The following is a 23,265-nucleotide window of genomic DNA, read 5'->3' on the forward strand; positions in this document are numbered from 1 at the left end:
GGCCGAGCAGCCTTCCCCAACGCGGTGAGAACAGTGGAGGGTTGGTAAGGGAAGTAGCAGGAGCACCCAGCCTCTTGGCAAGCTTCACCGAAGCTATCGTCCTCCTGCCAGAGCCCGCAGCATCACACCCAGCACTCGCCAGGCCCTGGCTGTCAGTGCCTGCCCCCCTGGGTGTTGGCGCAGGCTGGGGCTGGCAGAGGAGCCACGTCTCCTCGCCCTGAGTTGCTCTTCCCAAACTGCAGTTGTCCCTTGGGCATGAGGTCTTCTTGTCCCCCTACAACCCTGCCCAGGCTCCAGCGAGAGACCCCATGTTGTGGGGCTGTTCGGGGGCAGCTGCACAATTTGGGGTAAATCCCCTGGGATAGGGTCAGGTGCTGTGAGCTCCAGGCCCAGCGGGGGGCTCAGGAGGAGATTCGGGCTGGGGTTGCAATGTCCTGTGCACGGAGGCAGGAAGGCCCCAAGGTGTGTTCCACCGGCTGCAATAAGCAGGACGAGCTGTGGATTTGCAGGGTGGCTCCCTGTTGCCTGCTTAAAATCATCTTGCTTTAGGGAAGTCAGGAAGGGAAACTGCCTGATGAGAGACTCGGTAGAGACAGTTCACATACCCGGGAGTGGAGTGGGAGACCCTGCCTGGACGGGCCCGCAGGGGCCGGTGAGGGTGGCTGCAGAGCAGGTACCCAGCAGTGCTGGGGCTGGGGCGCTCGCCGGAGCAGAGCTGGCTGCCTGTACGTTCATAAATATTCTTGATGCAGGCAAGACTGGCTGGGCTTTGATTGTGGTTTTGCTAGAGAGCTTTTGCAAGGATCTTTATCATTCAGTGTCTGTGTAAAACACTTTCCAGAGTCTAAATTCTGCTATAGAAAAACTATTTATCAAGTGCCCCCCCCTCTGCTGATACACTGGACAGGAGTTGCCAGGACGCTCTGACAGCCGGCTGGAGGCAATATGATAGATATGTGGCTAATAATCAATCGATACTTTTGTTTAGGCCTCTGTCTATCACTCTGGCATTGTGTGAACTAATTAGATGATAAAATGTGATGAATGTGTATTAAAGTCAGCTTCCTCCTGTTAGCACTCCAGGGACCCTTTCCATTTTCTAGCTGACCTTTTAGATCTCAGCTTTATTGTACGTGAACGCAATTAAATCAATTTGTCAGATATTTGCATTGCTCCTGCTAGTTCAGAATTCAATTAGTCAGTGTCACCTTACCGTCCTTGTCAGCCTCTGCACCAGCTCAGGTAAAAAAAAAAAAAAAAAGAAAAAGAAAAAAAACCAACCTCAAAAAAAGCCTGTTAAAACCAAACCAAAATCTGCCAAGACTCAGATCCTCTCTCTCTGGCTGGTTCCTCCATGGCTGTCACTGTTTGCTGCTGCTCCCCAGGCCCTGTGCAGGAGGCTGCATCCCCACCGAGCGTGCAGCCGTGACACCCGGGGTCTGCCCTGCGCCGGAGTAGGGGGAACCTGCCTGGAGCAGGGGAATCACTTGGGTCTGATGGGACAATTAGCAGGCACCCCTCATTACCTCTGCTGTGGCTGTGCCAGGTAGAAATCCTGTCTAGCAAAATTATTCACACAAGCAGAATGAAACTGTAACAGCCATTTCCATGCTACAAGGGTTTTAAACAATATTCAAATTAGAGCCAACCTTGGCAATTATTTTTTCTTCCTGCTGTTCTAAAGTGCTGGCTCCTTTATCCATATTTTATCAGCCAGCAAGGAGCTCTGATAGTTAAGATTCTGTTGCTTGCTTAGATCCATGAGAGCACATCCAGAAAGTCTGTTTGAAATTAGCATACAGGAATGTGTCTGGCAAGCCAGGACTCAGTCCTCACCCTCCGCACTTGAATTTGGAGTTACTTCTTAATGGCAAAGCAGCTGCTTGCAGCTCCAATGCAGCATGCTGCCCTTCCTCCTAGGTCTGTGCAGGGGCTTTCTCGGGGGCTGCATCAGGCACAGGCAGCAGCGGATGGAACAGAAGAGCTCTTGTCTGCAAAGGGTGGGTGAAAGGGATGGTGGCTGGAAGAGTGGCCAGAGCTGGCAGGATCAGGTGCTGGAGGGCTGTCCCCCGCTGCAGGGCTGGTCAGGGGTCAGGGCTGGGTGCTGGGGGGCCAGTCTGGGCCAGCGACAGGCATTGCAGGGCTCTGGGTGAGCAGCAGCAGAGCTGGCAGGGTCAAGAGCTGGACTGATGCGCCCCACCTGGAAGCGTCCCTCATGCTCTGCTCCTCAGCACCGTCCCTAACCCCATCCCCGGTGCCATGCGCTGCCTCCACCCTTACCCATGGCTGGTGTGTGGCGAGACAGGCACATTTGTTCTTTTTCTCCTCCAAGGTAAAAATTCAGATGTGGGAGGGTGCAAGCACCAAGGCTGCTGCCAGAGCTCTGTGTTAAAGTCTCTGCTCAGTCCGTGCCAGGTTCAGCCTCGTCAGTCACCAAGTCCCAGCCTCATGTCTGACCTGAACCTCCGCCACACTGGACTCATGCTCTGACTACTGCTGTGGCCAAACCCAGCTCCCAAGGGCTCTGAGGGAAGTCATCTCTGGAAACCACCTACCAAGGGCTCTGCAGCTGCAGATGCTTTGCAGGTATTGCTGGGGCTTCCCAAGCCAGTGAAATGCCAGCAGGAGGGCACTGGGAAGAGACCCTGCGAGGGGACTGGAGTGGCAGGAGGAAGGGGAGCTGCTGCACTGCTGCACCCTGCGAGCACGTGGTGCCTTTGAACAGCAGCCAAGAGAGAGGGGATGGAAGCTTGCTGGATCTGCTGTTTGGATGACAAGTGTTTTGCTTGCACAAGCTCACCTTCCTCCTCTGAGTTCTGGCTGAGATATGAATATCTGAACCACGGCAGGTATAATTAACAGATGGAACTAGCTAATTACGTCCTTTGCATGTGAGCAGAAGACGCAACTGTTAATTGCTATTTGCACATTTATTATTCCAAGCACTGGGACTGCTGGCATTTACTGTGACATGTGCCCTGTTTAAAAACAAACAAACTGCACTCCTGTCTGTGCTGTGGTACAATTTAAGGCCTAATTAATATAAGCTGCTATGTTGCCCTGTTGCTTTGAGAGGGTGTGTGGAGGGGGTGGGCTGGTGTCGGTGGCAGCCCCCAGGCCCCATAGACAGCTGTGTTGGGGGCTGGTGGCCCAGCTGCGCAGTGGGGACAGCACTGCAAGCTGTGCAGGGGAAACGTGCGGAGCCATTCGTAGGGAGCCAGCTGTGGCCCTTGTGCCAGCGCTGCAGGGCTGCAAGTGCTCCCAATGAGCCATACTGGCCTCCAGCAGCGCATCTTCACACAGTTATTCTGGAGACTACTTGGGAGCCAGCATGCAAGCTCTGGACATCAGCAGGGGCACCCTCATTTGCCACTCTGTATCTGGCAGCTCAGAGGTCTGAGACCAACTGCAGTTCAGGAGTTTCTTCCAAAATCCCCGTCATGGGTTCGAACATCCTTCACGCCGAAGCTCCTCCAGTTTAGGGTAAGTCCCATCCCACACCTCATCCCTGCCTCTGCTCCAAAACCAGCAGCAGGAGCAAAACTTCCCATCAGGGGAAGATTCCCTTGGAGCCTCTGCCACGCTTTGGCAAGGACCAACCTGCACGGTGAGAAGTGACTCCTCTGGCTGGGGCTGATTTGGGTGCTGCAAAGACCAAGGAAGGGTTCATCAGTGCAGCCCCCTGCTCCCCAGACGGGCACAGGGTGCGCAGCATTGGAGCATACCCGCAGCAAACCCTAGGCTGGTCTGAAAAACCCACTCTGCCTCTCTGTGTCTCTAAAATATAATAAAGAAAATAACCACCATGTTTTCAAAAGTAATGATTAAATCTCTAGTTTTGAATAGATATTTGTTTGAGACCAGTGCTCAGAGCGTACCTTAGCTAGGTGGTTTAGTTATATGAGTACTGAGATGAATAGCAGAGGAATTTCTACCTTTTTCTATTAAACAGTTGAGATGGATTTCAATGACCACACTTACACCAGGGGGTCTGAGCTAATATTCTCTAGGTGGAGGCTTTCTGTTGTGATTGGAGAAAGTGGTTTCTGAAGTGCTGTTATTCCTTAGTGAAGCAGGACATATTGCACCAACCTCTGCTTTGCTATTAGCATGAGGTGAGAGAGCAACTCCCCTGCCGGGGCTCTTGCCAGCACAAAAAGGGTCTGAAACAATGACAGGAGAAATGACGAGCTCAAGTCCTCCACCCCAGGCTCCAGGAGGGGCCAAATACCATGGAATGGTGGGCTGGGAGTGCAGGGCTCCCTGGCTTGCCCCAGCTGGGGACAGAACCATCCCAGAGCCACTGTCCCTCCCAGGGGCTCTGCAGGCAGGGAGCACCCAGCTCACTGCCCTGGGGAAGGTGGCTCCCTTCCGTTTTCCCAGAAGGTTAGCATTTCCTTGGTGTTTCCAGTGAAATGGTTCCTTCAAGCCCCTTTTCCTGGAACAGGGGCTGCGCTGGCCCCCAGCCCTTTGTGCAGCCCTGGCATTGCAGCGCAGAGTGGGGGCGATGGGTCCAGGTGCCTCTGTCCCCTCCTGCTCACAGCCCACAACACCCCTCCGAGGTGACCTTGCGACTGCAGAGTGAGAGCAAAAGCATCCTGTGACCTTGGGACCCTTCCTGGCTGTGTCAGAGGATGCTTTCTTCCAGTGAACGGGGCTCATTAGCAAGAGGAATAAACTGGACTGAATAAGCCTCTGGATAATAGTCTGCGAAGAAGTGCCCAGTGCTGGCAGGCAGCAAGCAGGGCCGTTTCCCCAGCCCCACGCATCTCCCCAGCACGGTTTCACACAGTAGAGCTGAGATCCTCTCTTCAACAATGTTGCTGGTACCTCAGGGCTCTGTGGCCAGGGTCTGAGGGTGCTTCATCTCCAGCAGTGACCGGCCCAGCGTAGCTATCCCTGCAGCGTGCTCCTGGGGCCAGGCAGCAGCACTTTCCCCATCACCCCACAGGACTGCAGTGTCAGAGCCCCGCAAGCCTCTGGGAACAGATACAAATGGCTGTTATTCCCTTTGGGGCTAAGGAAGCAAAGCCCTGGGTGGACTGGTCCCACAGAATGCTGGTTGTCATGGGTGGGGGACAAAATACTTTGGAGGCAGGGGAGTGCTCAGAGGGCATTGGAATGAGCCCCAAGAAAACAAGTCTGGGAGGAGCACAGGGGAGAAGGGTAAAAAGTTGTGGGTCAGTAGTAGGACTGTCAGAACTGGCAAGACAGCCATCCTACATCTCCTAAAGTAAGTCTCTTGTTTTCAAACATCTGCACTCAATGATGACAAAGCCAGCCCTGGCCAGGCATCGTGGGGCTGCAGCGGAGCTGTGGCAGACCAGGGCTGGCATTGCAGGCTTGCACTAGAGATTTGTGCAGTGTGTTTTGGGGTGCAGCCTGCAACTGCTGAGTGAGGACAGGAGGTTAGCCCTTTCCCTGAACATGCTGGGACTGCAGGGGTAGCCTGTGGTCAGGGAAGCCAGGTGCTGCTCTCTGAACAGGAGCTGCAAATCATTGCCATCTGCCTTCCCCTTCCTTCAGTGTAATGAGCTGTGGTGCTAGCATTCAGATGCTTGTGCTGATCATTGAAATATCTGGGGAAGGTCAGGAGATGGTCTGCATAGATCCTCACTCAAAGAGCTCCAGCATCTGTGATCATTCCTCATTGGTGCCCTTGCTCCCTCCTGGCAGAGCTTCTCCCAGGGCCTGCCTGGTGCTGCTGGTCCCCAGGACATCATCGGGACAGGGCACCATGCCAATGCACAGGGCAGGCGCTCAGGGAGCTGCAGCCTGCCAGCATGAGGCTGGCCACCCACGGAAGAAATTCTAGCATGGTTTCTGATAGTTCAGTAGCCACCACATACAAATCCCACAGATGATATTCCATGTGCATCCAGTATATTGGGTTAATGGAAACACAGACAGAGAGCAAGTCCAAAGCCACAGGCAAGATGCTTCACATGTGATGAATCCCAGCTGCTGCAGCTCAGCTCTGCACAGCAATGCTGTTGCAGAGCTGCCCTCTCACCGCCCTGGCCCTGCCTGGCGCTGGGAATAGGAGGAGCACTCCTCCAGAGGCTGTGGGATTCAGTGCTTCTGCACCATGCACATTGCCAGCACCGTACTCCTGAATGGGGCTGGGGAAAAATAAAAGGTACCGTTTAAAAAAATATCTGCAGCATATTAAAAATCAATTGAACAGATGTGTGTAAGTGTTGTCCTCAGCAGATGGGCAGTTGGAAACCCTCCGGGATAACAGCAGCCTGGTTACCAGACCAAAGAGGAATAGACATGGTTATAAATGTATGTCTGCTGGGTACGAACAAGGGCTACAGAGTGGGATAGCTGTGGGTACCTCAGAGACACATAGCTATATGTAATGCAGTAGCCTGTTTGGTGCTGCAGGAAGGTCTCGTTCTCTTCCTGCCAACATCCAGCAGCACACAAAAAAAGCAGAGGGACAAGGGTTGAGTGAATTTTCAAACCACTCTGTCTCCCCTGAGCAGCATTTCAAAGCAGCTGTCTCCCACAGGAGTGCAGGGAGTGTCTGGGGGACGTGGCACACACAAGCCCTGTGCATGCCTGGCACAGGGAACAGGGCTTGCACCAGTGCCCGTAGGGGCCAGCGTGGGCTCAGCCCTGCTCTCTGTAGTCTCTGTTAGAAGAGGAGAGGAAATGCGCAGCCGGGGCGTCAGGCCCTAGCCTGACTATAACTAACGCTGACAACCTTGCCTGCTGCTCCTGATTGTGTTCTGCCATGACCGTGCTACTGTCTTAGAAAGCAATCTTACCAAAACCCTTCACCCTCTGCATGTTGAGAAGTGGCACCAGCAGTCTGCAGCACCTGGCAGAGCCGCAGGCTGAAGGCGAAGCCCCTGGGTGCAGTCAGCTCTGTGGTGCCTGGGGCTGTGCCCTGTGGGCGTGCAGGAGGACGCTGGCAGGGTGCTGGGTGCCCAGCTGATGGGAAACCAGGCTGGGGAGAGCAGAGCAGAGGGGCCAACAGCTGGGGCTTCTCCCCACACAGTACTGGGCAAAGCCCTTGGATGCTGGGGAGGGGCTGAGGGGTAAGGGGCAGCATGCCCAGGGTGAGCTGCCTCATGCCCCAGCATCCAGCCAGGCTTCCTGAGACACGCACCCACCCATGTCCGCTGGATGAGCCCCTCTGGGGCAGATCAGGCAAGGCAGCCGGCAGAGTTAATGCTAGTTCGCTTTGGGAAAGGGGCCGCGGATGAAGGAACAAGTGAAATATTTATAAGGATGTGGGAGATTCTCTTGTTATATGCAAACCAACAGGCTGCACAGCCTCTGAGCAGATCTTCTGAGTGTGACTCTGACAGGCTTTGCAGAACTGGTGTGTACAGAGCCGATGGGCCACACACGGCTCCTCACAGACCGTGCCACACGCCACCCCTACGCCCGTCATCCCAATCCCTGCTGCTCACAGCTCTCACACCTTTGGGTTACCCATCTGGCCGATCCTGCCACCGGTCCCCAGTACCACTGCAGGCTGGCTGGCACACTGAAGGGGCAGCTCCCATGGGGAGCGCTCCACAGCTGGGGTGGCAGCTGGAGCGGTGGCACTGTCCTGCAGCCTGGTCCCCAGATCCACCGAAGGAAGGTGGCCAACACGTCCGAGCAGCTCGCCCGTCGAAAGGGGAGTTGATGTGGTGAAGGAATTAAGTTATCAGGAAGTAAAGAAGTGACGCTTCTGCTGAAGGGCGGTGAGCAGGGCAGGGGCAGGTTGCCCCCAGCCCCGGGTGGGTCTGGCCCCCCTGTCCTGCCTGGCTGTCGCTGGGAGCCAGGCAGCGCTGGACCTGAGAGCAGCCCCTTGCTGCCATCAGGTCACTGCTGCCAGTAAATACCATCATTTGTATTAATTGTTTTGTGTTTCCTATGAAGGGCTTGGGCTTTTTGAAACTGCAGTTAACTTTTGTGGGTATCTAATGAATATATTCCACACCTAATACTGGTAACTGCCATGAAACAGATGTTTGGGAGTGCTGGGCACTGGTGTACCACTTATTTTAGGAAATATATTAAAATTACCCTTGTGAAGCATGGGGACCCCAGATATCAAAAGCAATCTCTTCAAGCTTACCTCAACAGGGGAATTATGGATTAGAAATTTCAAAGAGCTAAGAAATGTAAAAGTTAAGTTTGTAGTACTGATGTTAACTCAGACCCAATTGAATTTAACTTGTCCATTTTCCATGATATGTCTTGATACACACTTTGTCATGAAACTCCAAATAGGAAATATTTAATGTTCACAAGATGATTAATTTTGAGTTCCTGTTACAAATATGTATTTTACATGCCTCTGATGACTTTCAGAGTACAGCTTAAGTGTTGCAATGCTATTTTATAAAATCACAAAAAGGGAGGGGCAACATGGAAAAGAAGGAACAAACCCAAACAAAGTACCTTGGCATTAAAACTGCCTTCAGAATTCATATTTAATGTCCATTTGGGGCACACGTCCTGCAGGTGTGGGTGAGCAGCTCGGCAGCAGCACCTGGTCTGGGGCAGTGGTGCCTGAGCGGCCAGGGCTGATAGGACCCCACTGCAGCGGTTTTGGGGGGACTTGAGGGGGATTCCTGGTTTGCAGCTGCTCAAATCCAAAGGTGGGCTCCTGCAGAAAGGGAGAGGTTGTGGAGCTGGTGATGGCGAGCAGTGAGTGCCCAGGCCCTGAGCTGGGATGTTCAGGCATGAAATGTGTAAGCTCTTCTCAAGGAATTAATTGCATTAAAATAACTCTGTCCCAGAGAAGCATTAAATTCTGTAACTGCTTCTTTAATTGTTATTTTTTCTGTTTCTTTATTTAAAGACTCCAGAGTTGGTCCTGGGTACTTATAAATTGATCAGATATTGACTTGGTGAGTTGAATAAAATAACCACAAAGCAAAGTGGGAGCAGGAAGCTTCTGCTTTCAAGGAGGCCCAGGTGGGTGCGGGGGCTGCGGAGGAAGGCTTTGCCTTGCAAGGTGGGGAGGGCTTTGGGGGTGCCAGAGTGTGGTGGCTGCAGGAGAGTGTGGTGGACTGCTGCAGGGCTATGAGATGGGCACAGTGATGCACTCCCTCCCGGCAGCCTGGCACTGCTCCCCCGTCCTGGGGTGGGGGGCATGGGAGCCGCCTGTGGGCTCTGACAGCACCTCCCGCTACTGTGCAGGATGTTTCATCTCCTGCCTGTCCCTTGCCTGTGCACCTGCCTTCAGACAGCTACTCTTCATTCCAGCTGGTCCCACCGTGATAAACAAATGTTTTCCGGAGGTCAGGTCTAAATGTCCTTTTGTAGAGCTTGCTCCTGTTCATCTCTCCCTGCACCGCTGAACGCAGCTCTTTACAGTGTTGTGAAGAATTACAATTCTGCACCACAAAAACAGGAAACAGAGCTATTAATTTCCTTACAAGTCTGCAGGGCACTTCCAGGACGGATGCTGCCTTAAGTAAATGTTACCCATTTCAGGAGGGAAGGGGAGATGCATCCCACAGGGCCAGGTCTCTGGGGAGAGCCACCCTGCACCGCACCCGTGAGGAGCATCGTGGGGGGCCACACAAAGTGTGCCTGGGAAGGGGAAGGGAGTGGCAGGGTGAGGGGAGAGCTGAGCCCCTGGAGCAGACCCTGCTCCAACCAGGGGTCTGCAGCAGGGATGGGTTATGTACCTGACAATCTGGAATGCCAGGCACGGGAAGGGTGGAAAGCAGGTTAGGTAGAATTGTCTAAACACCCCCATTCTTATAATTGAAGCAATTGTGAATCATTTGAAATGCCAAAATCTTGACAGGATAATGAGTTAAATCCAGGAGTGTGAATTCAATTACGTCTCAGGGTGTCGCTCAGCAGGAGCTGCTGCAACACACGCCTGAAGCTCAGCAGCATGGGGAGCAGGGACCGCAGCCTGGGAGGTTTCCCGCTTCCCCCAGGGGCTGCCTCCCATCCCGGCCGGCTGGCACCTCGGGTGCCGGCAGCACTGCCCGGTCTCCTGGTGCTGCAGCTGGGACAAAGCAGAGCCGCAGCTTCCTGAGGTCCTGGGCAGCCAGAAATCATGGGAAGGATTTCTTAAACCCGCCCTGCCCCTCACCCACTCCCATGGAGCCTGGGCTGGCTCTTGCTGGGGGCAGGACCCAGTGACAGTCAGCTGGGATCCAGCCTGTACCAGTACCCTGTGCTGATACATACTGGGCGAGGAGGCATTTGTCTTGCTGTCGGCTCCTGCCGCGGCTGGGCTGGCTGCACCCCCAGCTCCCAACCTCAGGGCCCCATCACACCACCCCAGCACTGCCAGCAGCAGCCACAGCTTTGCATCTGGCTGGTTATTAGCTGTGCAGCAGCAGCTGGGGACGTGCAGGGCATTAGTCAGTCAGTCAGTCATGCTGGCAGAAAATATGTTCACAACTTTCTCTCTCCTCTAGTGCTGCCCCTTCCAGCCCGCACACTGGCAGCTTCTCCGTAGTTATGAATGCTTGGATGGATCGATGGAAAGAGGGAGAGTGTGCCACTGGACCGGAGATGGATCAGCAGCCAGTGCCCATGGGACCCTCACGCTGAGGGGACAGAGCCCACGGTTCTTCTCCCCATATGCCCTGGGTGCCAGCAGCCTCCAGGGTGGCAGAAACCTTGGCTCCAATGTCACTTAAATCAGGGACCAGTTTATTGACAGAGCCATTGTGTGAGAGGAGAGGGGAAAAGCCAGGGCAGCTGCAAGGAAGCATCCAGGGGGCTATGGGGGGTTGGGAGGGTCTCTACACGTGGAGGACAGTGCTGGCCAGCAAACCCTCCTGCCCAGGGCTGCACAGCTGTCCCCCACTGTCACACTGAGCCCCGAGGCTGTCACCTGCAGTGGCAAGACCTGCCATCCCTTTTTCTCCCTCTGGAAAAAGTGTCCATCCCCACCACACACTCCCTGCCTGCTGCCAGCATTGCAGGGGGGCTCCCCTACAAAACCCACAAGGGTCCTTTGTAAGCACATGGTCCGCACGCTTGGGAATGGGCAAAATCTGCCTCTCTCCAAGGGTGCTTCAGCACCGATATTGCAGGAGCATTTGTAAAGCAAGCTATGGTGGTGCTGAGGGGTGGGGGGGGTGTTGTGCTGTCCTGGCACACTCTGGGCTCCATCGAGGGGCTGCAGTGCCCAAGCCCCCGCAGCCACAGGCAGCACAGGCTGGCAGCCCCTGGCTGCCTGCCCTGTCCATTCACACAGTGAGGAGCGTGCAGGGGCCAGGCCTGGGCCATCACTGCCACCCGCTGCCTCCCAGCTGGTTGGATCTGCATGAATTTTCCATCTTGAAAACCATCAGCCTTGCTTTCCAGCTTTACCAGATCCAGCAGGCTGTGGCTATTTGAAAACACTGCAAGCTTTAAAATAGCAGTGGCTTTGCAGGATGATGGATTTCAGTGTCTTTCTGCTTCAGTTTATTGAACAGGGTGAATTTTTATGGATATCTCTTTCCTCTCCTGATCTCTATTTGAGTATCTCCAGAGAACATGCGATTGGGCAGCACAAAACCAGAGGACATCAAACTGGGGCTGGCCCAAGGGTAGGAGGGGAGTTGCCCATCCTTCCCATTGAGGTTAAGTGTGCACACACCAGCATGCTGTTTCCAGAGCCCATGTCACAGCAGCCCCTCCACGGGGAGCACTCTGCACCAGGAACAGCACAAATAGGATTTGTCACCTTGTTAGGAGTGGCTCAAAGACATCCTTCCTGCAGTCACCCGGGGCGCAGCTATGGGCCAGCTGCAGCAGGCACACGTGGCCGCCTTGGGGCTCAGTGAGCACCGAAGGCAGGTCCCATGCAGGGACCTGGCACCGAGTGGCTGCTGGTGCTGCTGGGGCAGGACCAGCCTGTGGGACCACCTGCCTGCGGGGAGAAGCAGGAGGCCAGGTCCCCAGGGCAGGGGATCCGGTGGTGCAAGCTCCAGCCCTTCCTCCCAGTGTGGGGGCCAGAGCATCCAGCTGGGCTCTGCTGCTGCTCAGAGCCAGGAATCAAATGCCAGTGGCAGGAACATGTGTCAGCACATTGCAGTGGCATTTCCAGGAAGGGACAGTGGGGCCAGCTGTGGGCTGCATGGTGAGCACCCGGCAGGTCCCTGTCCCTGTCCCAAACCTTCCTTCCCATGCAACCACGCGAGGCCGTCTGCCAAGCAAGTCAGTATGAATCAATCAATGTTTGCACCCTCTCAATAACTCTATTACATCCTCAAGGACAGATCTAAACCACCCAAATGGGCCTGAAGCAGATGCTTTGCTGCCAGAAGAGCAAGCGCATAGGAGATTGTAAATCACGCAACATTAATATTGTCACTGACAATGAAAATCTCTGTATCTCTGCATCTGCCTGTGAGTGGTGGCTTTCAGATGTGCTTAATAAGCTCCCGAGCTCCATTGCCCACAGTGGAGGGTGGGTGAGGGCCACACGGAGCAGGCTGGGGCCACAGAGCAGTATGCCGGGGCTGGGTTCATGTGGGGCAAGCCCCAGCGTCGGGGCTATGCGGGGTTTAGGAAGCACACCCTGTGCTGCCCACCTGGCACTTGCACAGGCTCGGAGGGTGAGCTGCAATCCCCAGGGTTATGTAAATAAAACCTTTTCTGACATATTTGGAAGAATAGAGCCTTTTGCCCCACTGCACATCATCCCAGCCCTGGGCTCTGCCCTGGGCTCCCAGCCTTGCCCACAGCACAGGGACGCCTTTGCCCGGCCAAAGCGTGGAGCAGGGCAGAGCACCCCCGAGATGTCAGGGACCTACAGAGCAAGCAGAGGCAGAAGGAGGAGGAGGAGGAGGAAAGGGCACTATGGCTGCAGAGAGCTGATGGGGACATGCACACGTGTCTCCAGCCCCTGGTGAGGAGCAGGCTGGCCTGATGGATGCAGAGCTGAGGCACTCACCAGGCAGGAGGGAGTTATTTCAGGAGCTGGAGAGGCTGGTGCAGGGGAGAGCCGGCGCTGCAGGCAGGGCCCTTTGCTTTCCCTCAGATATTATGCAAAGTGCCTGGCTGGGAGATTGATCGGGACATGCAGCTGATGGAGGCGGCTGAGCCTGGGCCCAGGGGATGAAGAGACGAGATAAAGCGCTTAGAAGGATGGCGGAGAGGGGGAGCTGGGGCTCAGCAGAGGCTGCCTGGCCCAGGGAGCCCTCCCTGCCCACTGGGATGGAAAGCCAGCTGCCCAAGCCCACAGCACAAGCACTGCTGGCTCTAAGTGTTCCTCTCAGCTGGAGCAAACACAGCCTCCCACGGTTCCACCAGCCCATCTTGCCACCTGGGCCAGAGATTCAGCCCAGGACAGCATCACTTTTGGCATTCTTTGGATGTGCAAGAGGCTATTAGAGCTGCAGCTCCAGAGCTGGCCCGGCAGGACTGAAAGGTCAGAAGACATTTTGTCACTTGTAAATAAATAATAATAAATTACCATGTTTGAGCACACTCAGAAATGCCTCTGTATGCAGAAACATCAGGCTGGATTAGTGCACAGCACTGACATGGGGACAGGAGGGGTCCTGCCACTGCCTCTTCCCTGCCTGTGGCTAAGGGCTCATCCTGCTGCTGTACGCAGCCCTGCCAAGGCTAAGCTGTCACTGTCACGCAATGAGCAGCACGGGACAGCCCAAATCCTCCTGAATGCACCAGAGATGCAAACTGAATGGGGATGGCAGCCTGGTCCCTGCTGGCACTGGGTGACAGGTGGCAGCAGGCAGGCAAGCCATCCCATGCTAGCCACAGGGCTGCACAATGCCCATCCAAGCAAGGTGGCTCTGCAGCCCCCACGCCCCAGGATGGTTCCTCAGTCCCCTCTGGCACCACGGCCCCATCCCCACCAGCCCCACGATGGGCTCTGCGTCTGGCTGCAGCACCAAGCTCCTCCGTGCCGCTCAGGCCGTGTCGCTCACATCGTGCCTGAGCTGCCAGCTGGATGTCAGCAGGGCTCCGGCATTTGGGGGCAGTCAGGGCCAGGGCCCGGGCTCCTGTCAGCGGGCAGCAGGGCAAGGACAGGGCTGTGCTGGGCCAGCGCTTGGCTGCCCTGGGGCAGGGGTCCTCAAACTACGGCCCCCCAGGGTCCTCAACCCAGCCCCCGGTACTTACAGACCCCCCCCGCCAGGGGCTGGGGGGGAAACCGAGCAGCCGCAGATGACCTCCTGCTCCTTCATCCGCGCCGGCGCCCTGGTTAAAAAGTTTGAGGACCCCTGCCCTGGGGGCTTCGTCTGCATGGAGCTGCGGGTGGAGGGGGAGCCAGAGGGAGCCATGCTGCTGGTGCCAGCAGGCAGGGAGAGCGGGAGGCTGCTCTTCCAAACCCAGAGAGCCCAGCCCAGCCCCCAGGAGCAGAGAGGACCCCAGCTGGGACCTGCTCTTCAGGGCAAGGTGGGAGGCAGCTTTGCAGCAGATCCCAAGGGGACAGCGGTGCCCTGAGCAGAGGTGAGGGGCTTTTCCCGCTGCATCCCCCAGGAGAGGGGCCTGCAGGGAGATGAGCCCTCAATTCCTGCAAGTTTCAGATCAAGTTAAAACTCAGTTTATTTTTTACCTCCGTCCATAGCTTGCCTCGGCCCTGGCAGCTGCTCCATCTATTGAGTGTCTCTGTTCAGGGTCTATACGAGCATTCATATGGAAAAGATCGGTTCCTTTGAGTCATTTTTCATTAGGTGCAATACTATGGAGCAAAGCAGAGCTGGTTTTGTAAATTAAAATGGGTTGCAGTTCAATACAGAATACTTCATTTGCAGCCAAGTTAAATAAGAGAATTGACATAAATATAATGCAATTACTTTTGCTACTTTCATAATGCCTTTATGAGGAAGATAACCATCCACATGAATACATTATCCCACAGTATCTCTGCATCATTTCTGGACTTAACTCTTTTGAGTAGTTATCAGAAGAATGGATACATTTAATTAAGTATCTTATTTTAGAAGTCAATTTTACTATGATCAGGAAGCAGTATCTTTAATTTTCAGTCAAAGAAGAGGCTTCCCTTTCGTCTCCAGACTGTTGTAATTTTAAGGATGCATCTTGAACAGAGCCACTACACGTGTGTGTCTTGCAGGAGAAGCTGTAAGGTCTGAGTTTCCCCTTGCAGCCCCAGAGAGGAGAGAGTTCCCAGGGTCCCCTGGCGTGCAGACCGCCTCTGGTTTCCCAGCCTGGCCGCAGCCCTGGGACAGCAGGTGCTGCCCTGACCATTCTGCTGGGTTATCCTGTCTGATGGCCAATGATGGGGCTTCAGCAACGGGGAGTAACTCCACTGTGGGAGAGGGTCAGTGCCAAAGCTGGGGTGCCGTGCCTGGAGCAGCCAGGCAAGCAGAGCCCTTTGCTGGGCTGGGCGTAACACAAGCCCCCTTGTCTGGGGTCCTCAGTGCCCACCAGTGAATCCCAGGGAGCTCAGAGGGCTGGTGGGTGGGGTGCTGCAACAAAGCTGAAGGGCAGCATGGGGGACCTGGCACTTTGCTGACTAGTTAGGCTTACTGTGGCTTTTTTACCTTTCTGCTGCCTTCACAATTAATTCTCAAGTGCTCCAGTTTGGTTATTACCTGCTGTGCCCCAACCCACCTCCACCAGCTTCCTTCATTAGCAGTGACTTCTAATCAGCACAGAATTAATTGCAGGTTTGCTGGAAGAAAGGTGAGTTTGATAAAGCACATTTCTAAGGGGACTGTTGTATTTATGTTGCTCTCAGCAAATGTTTCATGTGGGGACCAGGAGAGACGTGATGGGACAGGGAGGTGTGATGGCAATGCAGGGAGACAAGGGACAGGGAGCGAAGGGACTCCTCAAGCTGTACCATGGGTGCAGGCGAGGAGGGGGAGAGGCATGGGGCCAGCCCCAGCCCCTGCCCCAGCCGCTCTGGGCTCCCCCCGCCCTACTACGTTCCCACCGCCGCAGTGCCAGTGCTGAGGTGCAGCAGCCTGGCCACTGTGTCGGGAGCCCAACTCCACCACGAGGGAAACCATAGAGCTGCTCTGGCTGCAAACGCCATGCCAGGGGCAAGGGGGTGCTCACTGGGGAAAAGAAGTTTTATAATTAAAGAAAGAATCCTTGAAAAGCATAAATCTTAGTTAAATTAAGAAAATGTAGGTCTTAAAAGTGACAACCACTCATACTTTAATTGAAGGTAAATTAACTTGTTTTGTTAAGAAAAAAGAAAAAGGCGTATTTATGAAATGCCATTTTTTGACAAAATCAGTATTTCATTAAAAGGCATTTGCCTGTGCTCCCAAACGAACCCTCAACCCTCAGAAGCTGGTGCCTGGCCTGGCACCACATGCACCTCCTCCAGCTGCAGTACTAGAGCCAGCGTTGGGGCCATGTCGGCCACCGGAGGCCAGCAGGCACCAAAGCCCAGGACCCGAAGCACCAGCCATCACTTTCCACATGAACGCCATGGCAACAGCTGGTCCCTGCTGCGGGAACTGGGCTGAGCCGAAACCATCCACCTCCTGCGAGCCAGGATTACTGTTCCCCGCTTCAGAGCAGATCCTTGGCTCAGAACAAATCCTGCCCATTTTGTCTGCTGGCTGGGTTTGGAAAAGCAGGGCTCAGCCCCACACTGCCCTCACCACTGCGTCTGGCTCTGGGGACTGTGGGGTCACTGCTTCTGCAGCTCTGTCTGAGGGACTCGAGTGCCTGGTGCTCTGTGGGCAGGGAATGAGCCTGCTGGGTGAGGAAGCTGCTGCCTGTGCTGCCAGACCCAGGGCACATGGCTGCTGCAGCACTCCTGCCTGCCCTGCCTGCACCCCCGCCAGCGCAGGCTCTGCCCCCGCAGCAGGAGCTCACAGAGCCCCAGGCAGCACCCGACAACAGGAAGAGGCTTCTCCCATTCTGGCTGCATTTCGTGATAGGCCTCATGATTTCTGTCTCCAGGAAAGAGCCTCTGAGGGCAGAAAGCCCCTGGAAGGTCCTGCCACCCCACAAAGACCCATGGCAGACAGCCTGGCTGAGGCTGCTTCGGGCTCCCCTGTGCCAGGCTTTGCTCATGAGACGGGGTTTGCTGTGTGCATGATAAACCCCTGCTCACGTCATGCTCACTTCAGTCTTAAAACACCGAGTACAAAGAGAAAGAACAAAATCCCTGAAACTGGACTAAAACCCTTTTGAAATGTGCTTGGTGCCAGAGCAGATGGAATCTGTTTCCTTTGGGAGGGGCCTCTGCAGGCACATTCCCTATATTTGCTTCTACATCAGTAGCTATTTTAGTTTGCAATGCCACTTCTCTGTAAGCGGCCAATAAAAATATCCTCCTGGAAGTGATGGGATTCATTCCTCTCTACCTAGAGCAAAGCTGCTTGTCTTGAGTGCTAAGTGCCTTCAGCTCCTTGGGGCAAGCAGCATCTTCTGGGGCCACAGGACAAGCCCCTGCTGTTGGGGATGTTGGGGATGGCCATGGCACCTCCACAAAGTCTGCCCAGTCTCAGTTGCCTGCTGTCCCTGCTCCCCTCGGCGCTTCTGGCCATGCTTCCCCCAGCCCCAGCTGGCTGCGGTGCCCCATGGGGACACCCCCTCAGCACCTCAGTGCAGGCAGGATGCCAGCTTGCCTTCAGCCCTATGCACTAACCAGGCGAGAGGCAAGGCATCCTCCAGGCCTCGCAGGTGGGCAGGTACGTGGTGCATGGGGGCAGCCCTGGCTCACAGTGCAGGATGGGGAAAACAAGTCCTGGTCAGCTCTGGCTGCAAAAGCACAGAGGGACACAGGTGCCACAGGGATGGGAGATACCAGCAGTGTCACAGCCAGGGTGTAGGTCATGATGTGAGCAAGGCTTGGGTCTAGCTCAGCCCAGCAGCACGGGAGGGCAATGTGCCCATCTCCCGGGGTGGGAATCAACTGTAGCTTGCTGGCTGCAGCTGTCCTCAGTGGCATTTTAATGCCACAGCTTTTCATCTCAAGGCTGAGCAGCTAAGTTTTTAAATATAGAATATTAAGGGTTTATGACAAAATCAAACAACACTTGCTGGAGAATTGATTCTGCCCCTTGTTTCCCTCCTAGCTGGTGCCACTGTATTACTCCTTGGTGAGCAATATATCAGCCTTGCAGCAGTGCAGGATTTGGTTTTCAGGACACTCTTATAGCTGGCTTTTCAGCATGAGGAATAGCAGCCCAGCTGCAGATGGGAGGATAAAAAGTCCCTCTAAAATTCCTCCGGCAGATCCATACTCCATTTCTGGTGGTGTGAAAACAACTGTACAATTGATTGGCTCTTAAGTCCAAATTTGTGAGTTGCAGAAAGTCGCTGGCTCCAAAGTCACTTAAATTGGCTGTATGTCCCAGAGGTGCTGTTAGTTCTCAGGAAGCTGCAACAGCAGAGCCGAGCCCCTCTCCCGCACACCCACCTGCCTGAAAATCATCTGAGCCTCAGAGCGCTCACGTAATCCAATTGCTGGGGAACGGATCCCTGCCCTGCACAAGGCAGCTTCTGCATTTGGTTATGCAAGAGCAGATGAAGAATCCCAATCTTCCCCTTAGTTATTCCTTCCCTACTTTCTCCCTGATTGCTCAGTACAAAAGCTTTGAGTCATCTTTAAACCAAATTGCTTCACAAATGACAAATAACATGAAAATAGGCTTCATAACCAGGAATAATGAAAGAAATCATTCACTTTGATATCAGGAGATGGTCTGTGTTAAAGGAGCCCTTCAGCCTGAATAGCAGAAAAGCACATTGCAATTTTCATGTACTTACTGGGATAAAACATGTGACTCCATGGATGCTGCAGCTGTCATTTCGCGCTGGTCTTTGCACTTTGATTCTGAATTGCATAGGTTATCTTGACACTTGCTGATAAATTTTAAATCACCTCCTTTGCTGTGTGAGAAGGGACAGGGAGAGCATATCTGACTACAAACGTTAAGTTAATGACATTTTTTAGTCCTATCCAGAGAGCAGAAACAGCCTCGGGGATGGTGTTCAGCGATGTGTCCCCATCTCTGAGATCCGCCTGCCACAGCAGCCGTCCCCATCCTGGGCCTGCACCAGAGTGCCGTTGCCTGCACAGGTTCTGTGCTGGCAGGGCAGCTGGGCTCGCACCGGTGCCATCGCTCACGGGGACAGGCTCCAGGCTTGCCCTCCCACGTGCCACAGAGGCTGCCCACCCACCGCCGATGCTGTTGCACTGGGGCTGCAGGAGCCATGCCCTCTGCACGCCCTGCCACCGGGAGCTGGGTGCCAGCAAAGCCAGCTGACGGGGTGATGGCAGAGTCCTCATGAAGCTGGTGGGACTGTAGCTGTCTCGGTTCCTTCCCCAGCAGGAGCGTGGCAGGCTGGAGAGCGGTGTGGTACCTCTGCAGTGTGCTGTTCCAGAGCCTGGAGCTCACCGAGCATGAGCCGGTGGCCCCAAGCTGCCCGGGCTCATGTTGCAGAGCAGGGGTTGCCATCTCTGCCAGCCCCTGCAGAACAGCAGCTGGAGGAGACTGGAGGCCAGCAGGACCGAGTGGAACTGGGGCCAATCTGAGCTGCAGACATTGCCTCAGGCTCTGCCCCCCAGAGCCCTGTCGCAGGAGGGGACCCCCCACTGCCCTTCCCACCCCCTGCTCTCAGGTCTTCACCTACACACCATTGACCAACACAATAATCTTGGTGTAATTAAGCAAATACCTGAGCAGAAACTAATAATTTTCTAAAGCTTTTATCTCAGCAGCTATGAAGTTAATAGCTAAAAATAGGTGTGCCCATACCGACTGGCAATTAAAACATCGTTATTTTGATTCCATCCTGTTTTAGTGCACAAAGGGTTCTGCTGGGAGTTAGATTACCTTGATGTGGCAAATTTACTCATCAAAATATGTATAAAAAGTGGGACAACTCAGAGAAACACCAGCAAGCAGACCCTTGCAGAGCTCCCTGGTCAGGGAGAGCCACACTGCAGGGAAGCAGGTGTTGCTGGTATCCAGCATCATGCATCCACTGTACAGGTTCAGCCAAGTGAGGCATGGGGCTGGTGCCCAGCCATGGCTCCCAGAGCACAGGGTGGCCGTGCCCCTCAGGGCAGGTCAGTCACAGCCAGAAGCAGGGCTCTGCACCAGCTGGGGGGCTCACAGCACCCCCGGGCAGCACCACTCTTCCCCAAATCCCCTCTGGTCTGACTGGAGCAGCAGCAGCCCTGCTCTACCTTGGCAATACCTTTGCCCTTCTCCCCTTTCTCTCCCAGTTCATACAGAACAGCTCAGGGTTCAGAGAGGAGTTTTTCCTGAAGTTCAAGTGTTAAGAAAATCTCCAGTGCAAACAGATTAATTAATCTAATCAGATCCATCTCTCTAGAGGAATTGGATTAGTGCTTTTTGGATAAGGATTGTATTAAGCTGATAAGATGTTAGAAATGCAATGAGATGCTGATTTATTGCAAAGAGAGGACTTGACAATTCTCAGAAGTTCATGATCTCATCCTTAGGGCTGCAGGTTGCTACTGAGCAAATAAAACAGCATCCAAGATTCCTTTGGCATTGCAGAAGCCACAGAGCCCTGTGTGGCTGGGGAACCACGGCTGCCCTGGCACCTGCTGCGCCGCCAGGGCTGCACGGGCACTGGCCTGGCAGCCTCCATACCCAGTGCTGTTGGAAAACCGAACTTCAGGATCTTCACACAACACCTGCCCATGCCCAGGGGTAAAGAGTGGCTTGTATTTGTGGTGTATTATACTAAAACCCAGTATTTGCACGCTGTTATTCACCCTGCTGTTAGGTCAGGGGGCTGTAGTGGGGTTGTGATGCCCTTGGGAAGGCCGTGGGGGTGCTCAGAGGGAGCTGCAAAGTGTTTAACTGCCCCACAGCATTGACTGCTCTTCCTTGATGATTGCAGCTCAGTTCCATGAGGGCAAAGGCTGATATACAAATAAGGACAGCCAAGATTTGATTTTTTTTAAATTTATTGCCAGCACATGAGCATATTTGGGGAAAGATTTTATTTGAAGATACAAAATTCTGCTCCTTGCCTAGCTCACGCTTTAAGTGCCAAAGAGACTTCTCTGCTCTCATCTTGTGTGAATGCAAAGCACCATCTGTTTCCTCTTGTACCACAAGTCTTGGCATGCAAAGAGTTACCAGGTGCTTCACTGTCTGTCTTCACTCTGAGACAGAAAAGTCCCTGAGACACTTAATCAGGGCAGCACATCCTTTACAGTATGTCCATTAAGTGACTGTCCATGGGACACCAGGCATCCATTGCCCATTTAATCAAGTGTTATTGGTAGTGTCTCCCCACATTCAGCATGTTCAAACATACAAGGGCAGCCCACTGCCCATTGGATCCAGTGCCATTTCAGCAGCTTCCCTCTGTGCCAGCTGGTGGCACTGGGACTTCTTCTGGCTCTTCAGGAATGGATGGGAACGTTTCCAAGGTCCTTGTCTCCCCGGCAGGGGACTCCATGAAGGTACTGTGGCACAAAGGAGCTGGCTTCACAGCGTGCCCTGGGGCAAGGAACAGTGCGTGCATGGAGGGACAAGGTCACCTTGTGCTTCAGCACCTGGTGACTGGTGTACGGAAGGGGACAGGCCAGGAGGTCTCCTTGGCGGGTAGGGCATGGAGTGGGCAGGAGTGCACTGGCAGGGCAAGGTACCCTAGCACGGTGCCAGCATTCATTAGGTGCTCAGTAAGCCATGCCACGACGACTTTGTTAGCAGCTGTTTTCCCCGCCTCCGGATTTCCCTACAAGGCTGTTGCTTTTCTTGCTGCAGTTCCCTCAGCATCATTTCAGGAGCCTGAGCGAATGTCTCTACACAGCGACACTTGTCCTTTGCTCAGCTCTGTGCTCCCAGCACAGCAAAAATACAACTGAAACGCACACAGCAGCAGCTGCCCGGGGAAGTGCCATCGGTCATAGTTACAGGGTGCTTAACAAAGTGTAATGAAATAGCAGGTGCAGGCACTGAGCTTTCCGGAGTCCCATCTATTAGCAGGGAGGGGACATGAATGCTAATCCTCCAGCCCCGCTCCCCCACTGTGCTGTGAGCTGCGGCTGCACCCAGCAGCGGGCCTGGCTCTGACAGGGACAGGGATGTGGCTCTCCAGGTCAGCACACCGGGCCTGGCTCCCCCCAGCCTCAGGGCACACACTCAGGCCAGCTGAGGAAGCACCATGGCACCTGCTCTCCTCCCTCCTTTGCTTCTTCCAGCCACCTGGACAAAACCAGGTGATGGAGAAGGCTGGCTGGACACACCTCCTTCTCCTCCTCCTCCTGAGCCCGGTCTGACTTGTTTGTGCCCACTCGAAGAGCCACACAGAGGCTGCCTGCAGGAAATGCAGCAAAACCTCCTCTTTTCACAGCCCCCACATCCCCTCTGTCACCATTCCTGGGGTGACTGTGCAGCCTGGGAAAAGGCAGCAGCTGCCAGCACTGCGAGGACAGAGAGGATCCCTGAAATCACCACTCCACAGGCCCGTTCGTGAGCAGGGATGCCAGCTGCCTGCATGCCTCTTGAGTTTGCAAGGTTAATTCAGCTGGGAAAGCCTCTTTATGAGCAGACGGCAAACACACCCACTCGCCACTGCCTGCCTCGCCAGCCATGGCCTTTCTTGCCCCAGGAGAAGAGGATGAAAAGTTCACAGAGTGAATCTCTCAGCTGGAAGAAAGGCAGAAACAAACACAACTTGAACCATCACAGCAGGCGCATTGTTGCCTGCTGTTCAGGAACCAAACAGGCAAGCAGGCAAGTGGCTGATCTTAAATAGAGGCTGCCACTCCCCAGCAGCCAGCTGGGGCATCCAGGAGAGGTGGAGCTGCCTCTGGCCAAGGACCAGCTTTTGTTTCTCCACCCTGGGCACCAAACAGGGCTGGAGCTTCCTGCAGCTTCAGCAGGCAAAAAGCTCAGCCAGCCCCAAAGGTAGCCGGGCTCTTGGGCAGATGCAGAGCTTCTGCCCACAGTCAAGGCAAAGCCTTTCCTGAGCAAGCAGATCCAGCTGCAGTGCTCCTCTGGTCGGGAACAGCAACAGTGGGAACTGGAGACCCAGCTGGGCTGGGCATCTGGCTGGCCAGCTGCTCCAGAGGGGACACCATCTCCCTCGCACTGCTTGCCATTGCCGCTGGCCTGCCCGGGGCGAGGGAGCTCCCCCCAGGGCCGTTGCGGTTTGAGCATCTATCCCTCTCCAGGGTTTTTAGTGTGCCTTTACCACAGCAGTAAAGTGCCACACAAAATTAAAGAGCCCAGAACAGAAAGTTGCTTTTCTTTCTGTTCCTTCGGGCAGAGGAGATAAAAGGAGATGTCGTTGCTACCCAGCTTTGCTCCACAAGAGTATATTGCGCCCATATACCCAGGCAGCGTGACAGGCACTTAGACTCCACCACGCTCAATCACAGTAGTACAGCAG

This window comes from Falco cherrug, chromosome 4, assembly GCF_023634085.1.
Source record: "Falco cherrug isolate bFalChe1 chromosome 4, bFalChe1.pri, whole genome shotgun sequence".
Lineage (NCBI taxonomy): Eukaryota > Metazoa > Chordata > Aves > Falconiformes > Falconidae > Falco > Falco cherrug.